Genomic DNA, 11,969 nt, shown 5'->3' on the forward strand with positions numbered 1-11,969 from the left:
TTACTCCGGTATATATATATATATATATCATCATCATCACCATCATCATTTAACGCCCGCTTTCCATGCTAGCATGGGTTGGACGGTGATAATGAAAATATATGTATATATATATATATATAATACTTATATACATGTATATATATATATATATATATATATATATATATATATATATATATATATATATATATATATATATATATTTAAGCAGATAAATGAATTATCTTATTACGGATAATTCGTAAGATAACCGATACCTGGGTAGCAAACTCACAACAGAAAGAACACGGTTGAAGTTACGACCGTAGGGCATATACTCCGTGCCTTAGTGTGGAAATTTGAAGTTTAATTTAATATAATAAGTATAGGAAAGAATGGAGCTGAGCGAAGATTTAACAAAATTCCTTTATTTTATTTTCGACATATGTTTCGAAGTCTGCAAAATCCCTAATTCCGAATGAATAAGGAGTCCATTATGCAGCTTTCTCATCAGGAAAATCCAGGAACTTCTTTCGCCAACAAAATGCACAACAAGTTTTTAGATGACTGCTCACGAGGAGCCCATAGCGATAATGATAAATAGTGTCTATTTATAGGGGGTGACGTCAGATTGGTTGAATGTAGGAGAAACTGGCAGTAAATAGAGTTCAAGGGTTCAATCGAGGTTGGAGGAGGAGGAAGATAAAAGAATATTAAGGTGAGGGAGTGAATTCCGTTTGACTGGTGTTTATATTTGATTTATTTTATGAATGAGTGCTCGTATGTGTGAGTGTATAATTATCTTAATGTGTGTGTGTGTGTGTGTGTCTGTGAATGCGTGATTGTGTGTGTAGAAGGCTGACAGAAAATTGACAGTCATGAGGTGAAAGGACTGTGTCTGTGTGTTCGAATGTGTCAACTTAAGAGGGAGTGGGCAGAGAGAGCCCACAATGGTAGCGAAAGGAGACTAGGGGACTGCTGGAATTGGTAGCAGCTCTTAGCAATTATGAGAAAATCTTATAAACTAAAGGGATGAGATATCACAAATTAATTTTGTAGGAAATCCAGGGGTTATCTATATTAGACTTCATTGGTATGAGTGAAAGGTATGCTTTTTCCAGTGTAAGCATCTGAAAGATCTCTCGACAATCAAGTTTATTACTTGGCCTCGGGCAAACAGAATATGAAAGAGTTCGGAATTACAGAGGGCACAGATTTTTCTGCCCTTATCAAACGGTAAGGACACCGACAATATTGACCATTCCAGCGTAAAAGTTGAATTTGCGTTCTTCAAACGCCAGATTAATTTGCTTAGCCCCGTGGTGTGCTGTTTACTCTTATCTCGGAACGTGGAAAAATGGTTGAGACCCTTGTGGCTAATTTAGAGGAGGTTGCGCCAATATAGAGGTAGACATCGGATCCAGTAGAAATTTTGCACTGGTAAGTGGCGTTTCTAATTTTGGAGTTATTTGATAAGAACCTTAATCTATTGGGATTAGTTTCCGATACTAATACAGCGTTCTTATTTCTATGATGGGTGTAAAAATTACTGCTGGATTTGGGCACGATACTATTCATCCTATTTTCATTACTATTTAAGGCAATATCACCGGCACATTCCCTGTTTCTGGGAATGCTGTGATTGTTATTGTCCGTAAAACTACTGTTGTTAAGAACGCTGCTACTATTATTGTTGAGACCCCCCCCCCGTTAATGTCCTGGCCAGTGCTCTTATCCTTATTACTATTGCTAACGCCAATGCTGCTATGAAGGCTGCCAATATCTGTGCTATTTCTATTATTATTATTATTACTATATGTTACATTGGAATTTGACAGTGCGGTGTCTCTGCTCATGGGTGATGAGACCTTATTTAGCAGCTTATTGTTATGGGAGGCAATTATCTGTGAGAGATTTTTAGTATTTGAGAAAGCAATCCTTACTTTATGCGAATTTATAGTGGAGTAATATCTCGAATTTCTGGGAAAATTCCTGGCAATGGCTTGGCGAAACTGTAGAGGGAGGTTAGATCCGATTTGTTTCCCAAATGGAATCACAAACCAGATATAGTTTTTTTCTGTTCTTGGACTGGCTCAGAGTGTTAACCCTTATATTAAGGGGGGCATCTCTGTATTGAAGAATGGGTTTTGGCTTTCGATGGTCTCCCTTGGTCCGCAACTTATTTATGTTAGCTATATTTGAGTAGACATTGCTAGAGCTACCATCACTACTTATATTGTTTATATTATTGTAAGTTAACTTATCCCGATGAGCAAATACTGGTTTCGGAAGGGCCGGGTCGATATATGCTACCTTTTCCCTATAACCGGCTTTTGACAGGGCGGCATTATAAAATTCCGCTTTTTGCTTAAAAATGTCGACGTTGGCAGATAAATTTGATAATCTTAAAGAAATATTTTTAACTAAATTATCTGTGATAGTTTTTGCGTGGTTACTGAAAATACTGACATATTTTAGGTTTGTGGAAGGTTTATGGTAGGGGCAGTAAGAATTGCTATGCAGATTTAGGGTAACATCTAAGAAATTGGCCTTAGTTAGTTCGTTGTCGAAAACTATGTTCATGCCCATCCTACTAAAGAACCTATCTAATCTATTTTTAGTTTTCTGTATCCTTCTGTTCGGGGCAATCTGTAGGTAAAAAAGACAATCGTCTCGATATAGACCGCCGCAGATGTCCGGGAATTGGTCGGCTAATTCATAGAGAATATAGATTCCGACCAAATCGGCTATCTGGGCGCTATCTGAGCTTCCCATTGGCACATCGAACTCGTTGGGAGTATACTTACAGATCCATAACTTATCTTCAAACTGTATAAAGGATTTTCTAGCCACTAGAATTATATTAATTTCCTCCCTTGTGAGGCCTGCCTTATTATGCGCGTGCCAAAGGGCCTTATTGAGTACACTAGGGTTTATCGAGGGGTACACTAGGGTTTATCGGTTCCATCAGTAAGTACATTTTAGACAAATACATACCTAGATTAGTTAATAAGCTTAAGCTCAACCTTTGGGCGAGCTCCACGCAAGTCGTAAATTGGTTTTCTTCCATTTCTAATAAAAACAGCACTAAGTTCATTCAGTTCGATATTGCTAATTTCTACCCCTCGATAAACCCTTACTTTGTGTGTAGGCGCAGGAGTGGCTGTGTGGTAAGTAGCTTGTTTACCAACCACATGGTTCCGGGTTCAGTCCCACTGCGTGGCATCTTGGGCAAGTGTCTTCTACTATAGCCTCGGGCCGACCAAGGCCCTGTGAGTGGATTTGTTTCATGGAAACTGAAAGAAGCCCGTCGTATATATGTATATATATATATGAGTGTGTGTGTGTGTCTGTGTTTGTCCCCCTAGCATTGCTTGACAACCGATGTTTACGTCCCCGTTACTTAGCGGTTCGGCAAAAGAGACCGATAGAATAAGTACTGGGCTTACAAAAGAAAAAGTCCCGGGATCGAGTTGCTCGATTAAAGGCGGTGCTCCAGCATGGCCGCAGTCAAATGACTGAAACAAGTAAAAGAGAGTAAAAGGGTATATATATATATATATATATATATATATATATATATATATATATATATATATATATACATATATATACATATACATAAAGGCGGTGCTCCAGCATGGCCGCAGTCAAATGACTGAAACAAGTAAGAGAGTAAAAGGGTATATATATATATATATATATATATATATATATATATATATATATATATATATATATATACATATATATATATATATACATAAATAGATATATACATAAAAAGATAGACAGATAGAGAGAGTGATGGCTATATAGATATAGATAGATAGATAGATAGATAGATAGATAGATAGATAGATAGATAGATAGATAGATTAGATAGAGATAGAGAGAGAGAGATAGGCAGAAAGTGACGTTCCCGGATATACACACACACACACACAACATCACACATAAATACACACACACGCACAAACATAAACAGGCGTGTATACACACACACAGACACACCGACACACACCCCAGACATCATTCGTCTTATGTGTATACATGTGTAATACTCCACCCTCTCTCTCCCCCTTTCTCTCTCTATAGACGTATGTAAATATTCATACACACTTACATATATAAATATTTGCCTGCTTATGTACATACATAAATACATACATATACACACATCCGTTAGTTTTCCTTTCTTTTTCACGTCCAAATTAATTATAATTCCTAATTAATGACTTAATTGTGAGACCTTTAATGTCATTTTACATTATTTAATTCATAAAAATGCTGACAATGTCTCTTTGATTTTAAATAAATAATTTAGACAAAGTTTTGTCTAAATTTCCCGCCTTTTTCTCCACGTTTTTTGTCATTCAAATTAGCGTTGCTAGGCAACAAATAGAAGCAATTGAACGGGAAGCGGCAGAAGTTATAGAGAGACTCCAGACTGGGCGGTTTGTGTGATACCAGACCAGAAATATCACCAGACACCCTTAAGCATGGGTTGTCACAGATGGATTTGCCCGTCGTCTTTTCTACGAGGTATGCTTATGTGTGTGCAAGAAGGCTACGTATAATAATGATGTATATTTATATTCCTATATAAATGTATTGGCAATCCTGAGTCGGAAATTATCCAATACCTCAAATATTCCAACATCTTTTGATATTTCTTTTTTAAACTTGTACATATACATGAATAAATGTATACACAAACACACATACATATAATATATATATACACACCTACATTTCTACAGTTATATATATATATATATATATATATATATATATATATATATACACATCCTGTGGCATAACTACAGATGAACACCCCATCGACTTTGTTTCCTCATAACTTCCAGGAAAATGGATATTTTTAATGAAACTTCCACTTTTCTAAGAGAAAAGGATGCTCTCAAAAGAAATCCTCTTTTACAAAGCTCTTATTTAAATCCCTGTGGATAAATCCCAGCAAGAATCTTCTCAGGCTCTCCAATATTTTACAATTATATAAAGAGAAAGAATCGGGGGCCAGGAAGTGGGGCTAAAAATAATCAGAGATTTTAAAAATATTCTTTTTATTTTTTTGTAACATAAATGTGTTTCTGAGGGAAAAAATGAGAAAAAAAAAAGAAGACAAGGAGGGTGGTGTGCTAGAAACAACAGCCAAATCTCCCTTAAATCACACACTTTTTCCCTCGAACCCTTACAAAACATTTTGCCAACAAATTTCTTTTTAATCGTAATCTACATCGTTTGAAAGTTATTTCTACCAAATTTCATTCAAAAATACCCATTTTTATACAAAAATACCTTTATACACATGTATATACCTACATATACACACAGGTCTTTGCTATGTTTTTTAAACACATAAAACTCATAGATGCATACTTTTATAATATTTTACACTTAAACCGCCGCAGGACAATATTTTCGGAGTTGCTTCTTAAAGTGTCCTTCACTTTTTTTATGACAAACGATACAAATTTCAGAGTATTTGGCTGTTATTTCTAGCATGATGTTAGGCCATCTATAGGACAATATTTGACATGGATGCTTTGGAAATTGTTCTTCGATTTTTATTTGTGATGAGACAAAATGTGAAGGTTTTTGTGGCTCTTTCTAGCATGAAATGAGACCATATACAGGTCAATTTTATTTATGAATGCTTCTTATCTGTCCTTCAAATTTTATATGAAAAATAAAGTGGTTTCTATTTCTAGCGTGAAAAATGACCAGCTATGGGAAAGCTTTTACTGAATGCTTCTTAAAGTGTCCTTCTCTTTTTTTATGAACCCCCAACAACAACAACAACAACAACCCTACGAGGACGAAAGGCAATGTTTGTGCGTGTGTGCAGTTGGAATGTCACTGCAAGAACAACAACAATCTATTCTTTTTAAACGTTAAAAACTGTCAGATGCAGACTGCACACACGCACACACGCACACACAACGATGATGACGACGACGATGATGATGATGACGATGATGATGGTGATGATGACGACGATGATGATGACGATGATGGTGATGATGATGATGATGATGATGATGATGGTGATGATGATGATGGTGATGATGATGACGATGATGATGGTGATGATGATGATGATGATGATGATGATGACGATGATGATGACGATGATGATGACGACGACCACGACGGCGGAGACGACGACGACGACGGAGACGACGACGACGGCGGAGACGACGACGACGGCGGAGACGACGACGACCACGACGACGACGGCGGAGACGACCACGACCACGACGACGACGGCGAAGACGGCCACGACGACGACGGCGGAGACGACGGAGACGACCACGACGACGGCGGAGACGGCGGCGGTGGTCGTCTGCCTTTTAATGGAGAATCAATGATTATGAAAGTCTCTGCTTTCGGACCAGACATTCCTATACATACATGCATGCGTATATATATATATATATATATACACATATACACACACAAACATACATATTTATAGCCTTATTTCTATACATACATTCCTAAATATGTGTGTATATATATATAAACGCATGTATATATACTGTATATAAATATATACACACACAAAGAGAGAGTGTTGAGGAATGTTACGACAATAAGTGTGTAGAATGCAATGTATGCGATGCAGGTTCGATTCCCGGGCGAAGCCATTTACAACAACAACAACAATAAGAAGAAGAAGATTGAAGTTTAATATTTCTGGAAATATTTATTTGTCAAAATAAAAGAAAGCAAAAGGTTGACGTCCAAGAATAATTCCAAAAACCATCAAAGAATTGTCTGAAACATCCAAACCAAGAACTTCAAAGACTTCATTATCATCCCGTCTGAGGAGTAAATATTTTGGATTATCTTTTAATCCCCGGATTTCATCATCTTCAGATGTTTCCTCTTCAATATGTCGAGGTATTTCGTAAATATTGTTTCTGAAATCTGTTATATAAACACATTCACCAATTATGGTCAGACGAGGTCTTGGAGTATAATATTCCCGACCATAAAACATTTCTTCTATTCTTATCCTCCTCACCAAAGACTTTTCCCTGAACCATTCCACAAAACACAAAACTTCCCAATCTCCAGACCCCTTCTTCTTCTTCATCTCCCACCTCACAACAACAACATCACCAAAAGATGTGACTCCCACACCATCCACCCCTTCTTCTCCCTCAAACCTTCTCCGTCTCCTCATCTTCCCACGACACACTTCATCTTTACATTTCCCATCTTCAAAATCAACCACATCCACATAATAAGGGTCAAAGATGTCAAAGTCTTTGCAATAATAGTAATACTTGTTGTTTCTCCATATTCTTTTGTATTTCTTGTGTCTCTCTTTTTGAGTTATGTCTCTAATATAATGACCACCACACACGAGTTGATTGTCGTTGTATTTATAAATCCTGTTGTAGTATTTCTCAGTTCTGATGGTTTTTAAACGACGGAGATCCTTGTTGAAGACCCTCATTTCTCTCCCAAAGGCGACAATGAAACATTCCTCTGTCCACCGACATATGTCCAGTGGTGGTCGTTGTTGTTGTTCATGTTGAAGTATGTCCACTGTTGTTGTTGTTGTTGTTCTGATTAATGTGACACTTTCTCGAAACATCAACACACTCACATTCTCATCTAACTTAATTAGTTTACTGTTCCGGTCCCTAATGTCCCTCAAATCATAATCAACAGGTTCCTCGAATGCAGGAATGGAAAAAGGGACCATTGCTGTCCTATATGGAAGTCTCCTCACTGATATTTCATCAATTCCTGAATTATTAATCTCCGCTATGTAATTACCACATCTCACCTTTAATCTACCTTTACCAATTATTTCACCTGATTTACCTCTTCTTCTTCTTCCTCCTCCATCTCCATCTCCTCCTCTGTATTCCAATTTATTAATTAATTCATTACTGAATATTTCCTTGTTCGTTTCAGATGTAATGGAAGGGAAACGAAGACCAGAATCAAGATTTAATGACGACACAGATTCCAGAATGTTCACTTGGTCCCCATCAATCTTTATGCAATGACATTCAATCAATTCATTATGTACACACCAGTAAATACCCGCCACTTTTCTCCATATTACACCATAAGGGATGAGACTCGACCAAACTTGAGATGTCTGCAAATCTTCTCCATTCAGTTGAAATATTTCTTTCCTTTTAGGAACCGTGGCCATTATGTGTGATTCTTGTGTAAAACACACACCACCAACTAAACTTGCAACATTTCTGTGATGTAGCAACTGGCCGTCTGCATCGAATATTTTAACATTTCCATTATTGGCTTTTTCACACACAACTGTCTTTCCTTCCTCAGAGACATCAAAATCTTTTACTTGAACAGGACATTCGTCTGTTTGTAAACGAGCAACCGGGAAGCTGTCTCGATTCACCATAAACAACCCTTCAACATACAATTCATTCCTTTCTCCCCTCCAGGGCCTTCCAACAAACCTTGGTCCTTTACAGTCTATACTGGAGAAATCTACTTCATCTTTATAAATCCTTTTATTTAAAAATATTCTCTTGTATTCCCCATTCTGGGTCAAACACAAAATGTTTCGATATTCAGATAAACCTAAACATTTCTCCCAATAACCATAAATGTACAAAAAACTGTCATCAATTGTCATCCTGTCATCATCATCACCAAAATAATCCTCCATGTAGTGTCTGACTGAATGTAAATATTGACCACCACTGTTGAAGAAAATGATGAATCTTTCGTTAAAGACAATGATGACATCTTCATCAGTAACTTTAATATCCAGGATTTCATCAGAATACTTTCCATCTTCTCTTCTCCTTATTAATGGTTCAGGTATGTCTATTTTTTTAATTTCCTTCACACTCGAATGTATTTCATCAATATCAACAAAATGCAAATGTCTTCCATCTCCCCATTCACTCAAAACCAGTTGATTGTTTGATAAAGAAGCCACACAATGATATTTATTTCTCGTTTTGTAAATTACCAACGACAATGGAAATTCCACTTTTAATGTCAACAGTTGGGATTTATTATAATAAAGATCCCAACCCGTAATGACCAGTGTGTTTGACTGCCATCGACACATTTTAATATCTCTATAAACATTCACTTTGATTGAATCCATAAGGTGACCATCCAATGTAAATATCTTAATGTTTCTATTCCCCCCGTCCCATGCTGCAATCAGATTATTTTCAGTAAGAACCAAAGATCTAATCTCCGCTGGTTCTTCGTCTCCCAAATGTTTAGGGAGAGGAATACGTCTGCCTTTATCAGAAACTGTCAGGTCCTGTAGATATAAAGTGGAAGACAACATTTCACTGAGAGAAATGTGTCTGGAAAATACATCCACCAGGTCGATATAATAATTAAGTTGATTATTAGTAACGAGATCATTAAGCAACAAATTCTGATCGTTTATGGCAAACATACGGCTTCTGTCTATCAGATAAACAGACGTTTGGTCAATAGATCCACCTTGGAGACTGAGGGGACGTTTCACTTGGGACATTAAAACACTGGGGACCATCTGACGACCGCCATGACCACCACCACTAATGTCCTTGAAGAAAGCTTCTGTTTCGGACTCTGAATCACTGAAAACCATACCATCACTACTACTAATACTACCATCACTACTACTATTACTACCATCACCACTACTAATACTACCATCACTTCCACCACTCTGACGACGTGCACTGCCATGACCACCACCACCTATTCTAGTGTTGTACTGAAAAGCTTTTCCCCTAGTAACAATTAATAGCTTTTCTGTTTCCTTGTCTACTGATAATGATTTCACAAACACAGGGATATTAATTGTCTTAATTACTTCAACTTGATTATAATAATTGATGGCTAAAATATCTAAATGTGATGGTTTATCACAATAACAAACAATTTCACATTCACCCATCTTACACACCCGTACATAAGGCTGCCTAAATGATACACTTCTCACTCTCTTTGATAGGTTTCCGATGACCCTTAATTGTTTCTGTAGGGGTAATGTGACCCCTATATGATTAGAATCCCATCGACATACATCTGTGGCTGTAGACGGCAGAGATAATCTGGACACAATGTCTCCTTCCTCAGAAATATACAACAAGCAATCATGGTTGATGTCAGACACCACCAACTGTCCATTGGACAGATTACATATTTCGCCAATGACAAGTTTTGGTCATTCTCCTTTTCTTTGAGTCGTAGATTTAGATTTCTGATGTAAGGATTTTTAATGGGTAAAAGGCAGCCAGACGACCGGTCTTGATACTTGTAAAGAAGAACCTGTTGAGTTGAGTGTCCGGGACATAAAGAGTTCCTTGGAAAACAGCAATGTGAGGGTGAACAGGGAAAGGCAGTTCCCACTGCCATTTCATTTGTCCATATAGATCGTAACATCTGAGAATAGAGTGTCTCCTGAAGAGGACATAGAAATAAACATTATCAGAGTAGATGTGATGAGGGTGCCATAGAATGGAAGGTATTTTTGAAAAAAGTTCTTCACCACATGTGGAATAAAATACCATTTTATTTTCGTTTCCATCTACGACTACAAAATTAATTGGAGTTGCAGCAATGCTGACATTATGATGTCCCAGAGAAATTCTTTCTGCAATGTCAACTTTATATTGTGATCAATAGATATGGACCTCGCTTTTGTTTTCAGTGGTGGTCACAGCAGACACTTATTTGATACAATATGACATATTTTCATGTAACCAGTTTGCACCTTTATTAAAGGGCCTTTTCTTAGTTCAGGACAGGTGATATACTGAAACCTTTCATTTCAGGATAAAATACCAGGAATCTGTTTGCGTTTATTCTACAACAGAAAGAAGGAAGCTCAAGGAAAACTGAATTATTTTGGTTAATTATTTCCCGTTATCAGTGAATAATTTAGCTTTCTTGTTTTTGTAAATATTAATATAGAAGATGTAGACATAGGTAGAATATTTGTAATGTTGTAGCAATCCTCAATATCAATATAGTCTTTTAAACTGGGGTATGTAGCTGGTGGTTGTATGACAGTTTGGGCCAAAAGTCTTTATTCATTTGAATACCATGTGGTTTGCCGCAATAATCTGTTACCAAAATGGTATCTTTACCAACAGAAATAGAGCGGCATTTCCTGCCAATGTCCCTCCTTGTCACACCACCTTTAGCTGAAATCCATAAATTATTGTCCTGGAGGACATAGAAATAATTTTGGTAGAGAGAGATTTTACTTGGGAGGTGCAGAGATGGGTCTCTACCTCCCATAACTGTTGGCCATCCAGTTTGTAACAGATTACTCTGTTGATGCTGGCGAATGTAATTACAAGTATATTCGGGACCCCTACAGCAATATCTGTAGGGGTTTCTTTGGTAATAATTGATAGTTTATGGTATTATCCTCCCATCAAATTGGTAAACTGTTTTACCAACATTTCTACACCTATAAGTGTAGAATCTTCCAAGTAACTCACCATATGTAACCCAACTTTATCCTTTGATCTTTAAGGTTTGGGGCTGATAATAAGAATCATTTCTTGGAAGGGGAGGGTTGCCAGAACCATGTCTTCACTGATTCTTGTGAACCTGGTCACACGAAGATGGACAAGGACATCATCTGGTCACTGTCTATTGTTTACTACTTATTATCTTGCAATTGTGGGAAATATGTCATCACTCCCTCCTCTATGATGACAAATTGGATATTATTGGGATTTCTTCAAATTCTTCTCCAGATTCCTCAATATTGCTTCTCTGTCACAATGGCTGAAGAGGCCGAAATTTTGTGATTATTTTGGTGTTTCAATGGTTTGTGTTTGTCTTGTAGATCTTCTTTGTATATAGTGTTCCAGGAACAATTCTAGTTTTCCAAAAATTATAAATTCTTGATTGTAATCGTTTTTTTTTAATGTCTTTCGTCAGAATTTCTATTCTCTGTGTAAAATGTTTTAGAAAAGTATTTTCATCCA

Source organism: Octopus sinensis, linkage group LG30, assembly GCF_006345805.1.
Source record: "Octopus sinensis linkage group LG30, ASM634580v1, whole genome shotgun sequence".
NCBI lineage: Eukaryota > Metazoa > Mollusca > Cephalopoda > Octopoda > Octopodidae > Octopus > Octopus sinensis.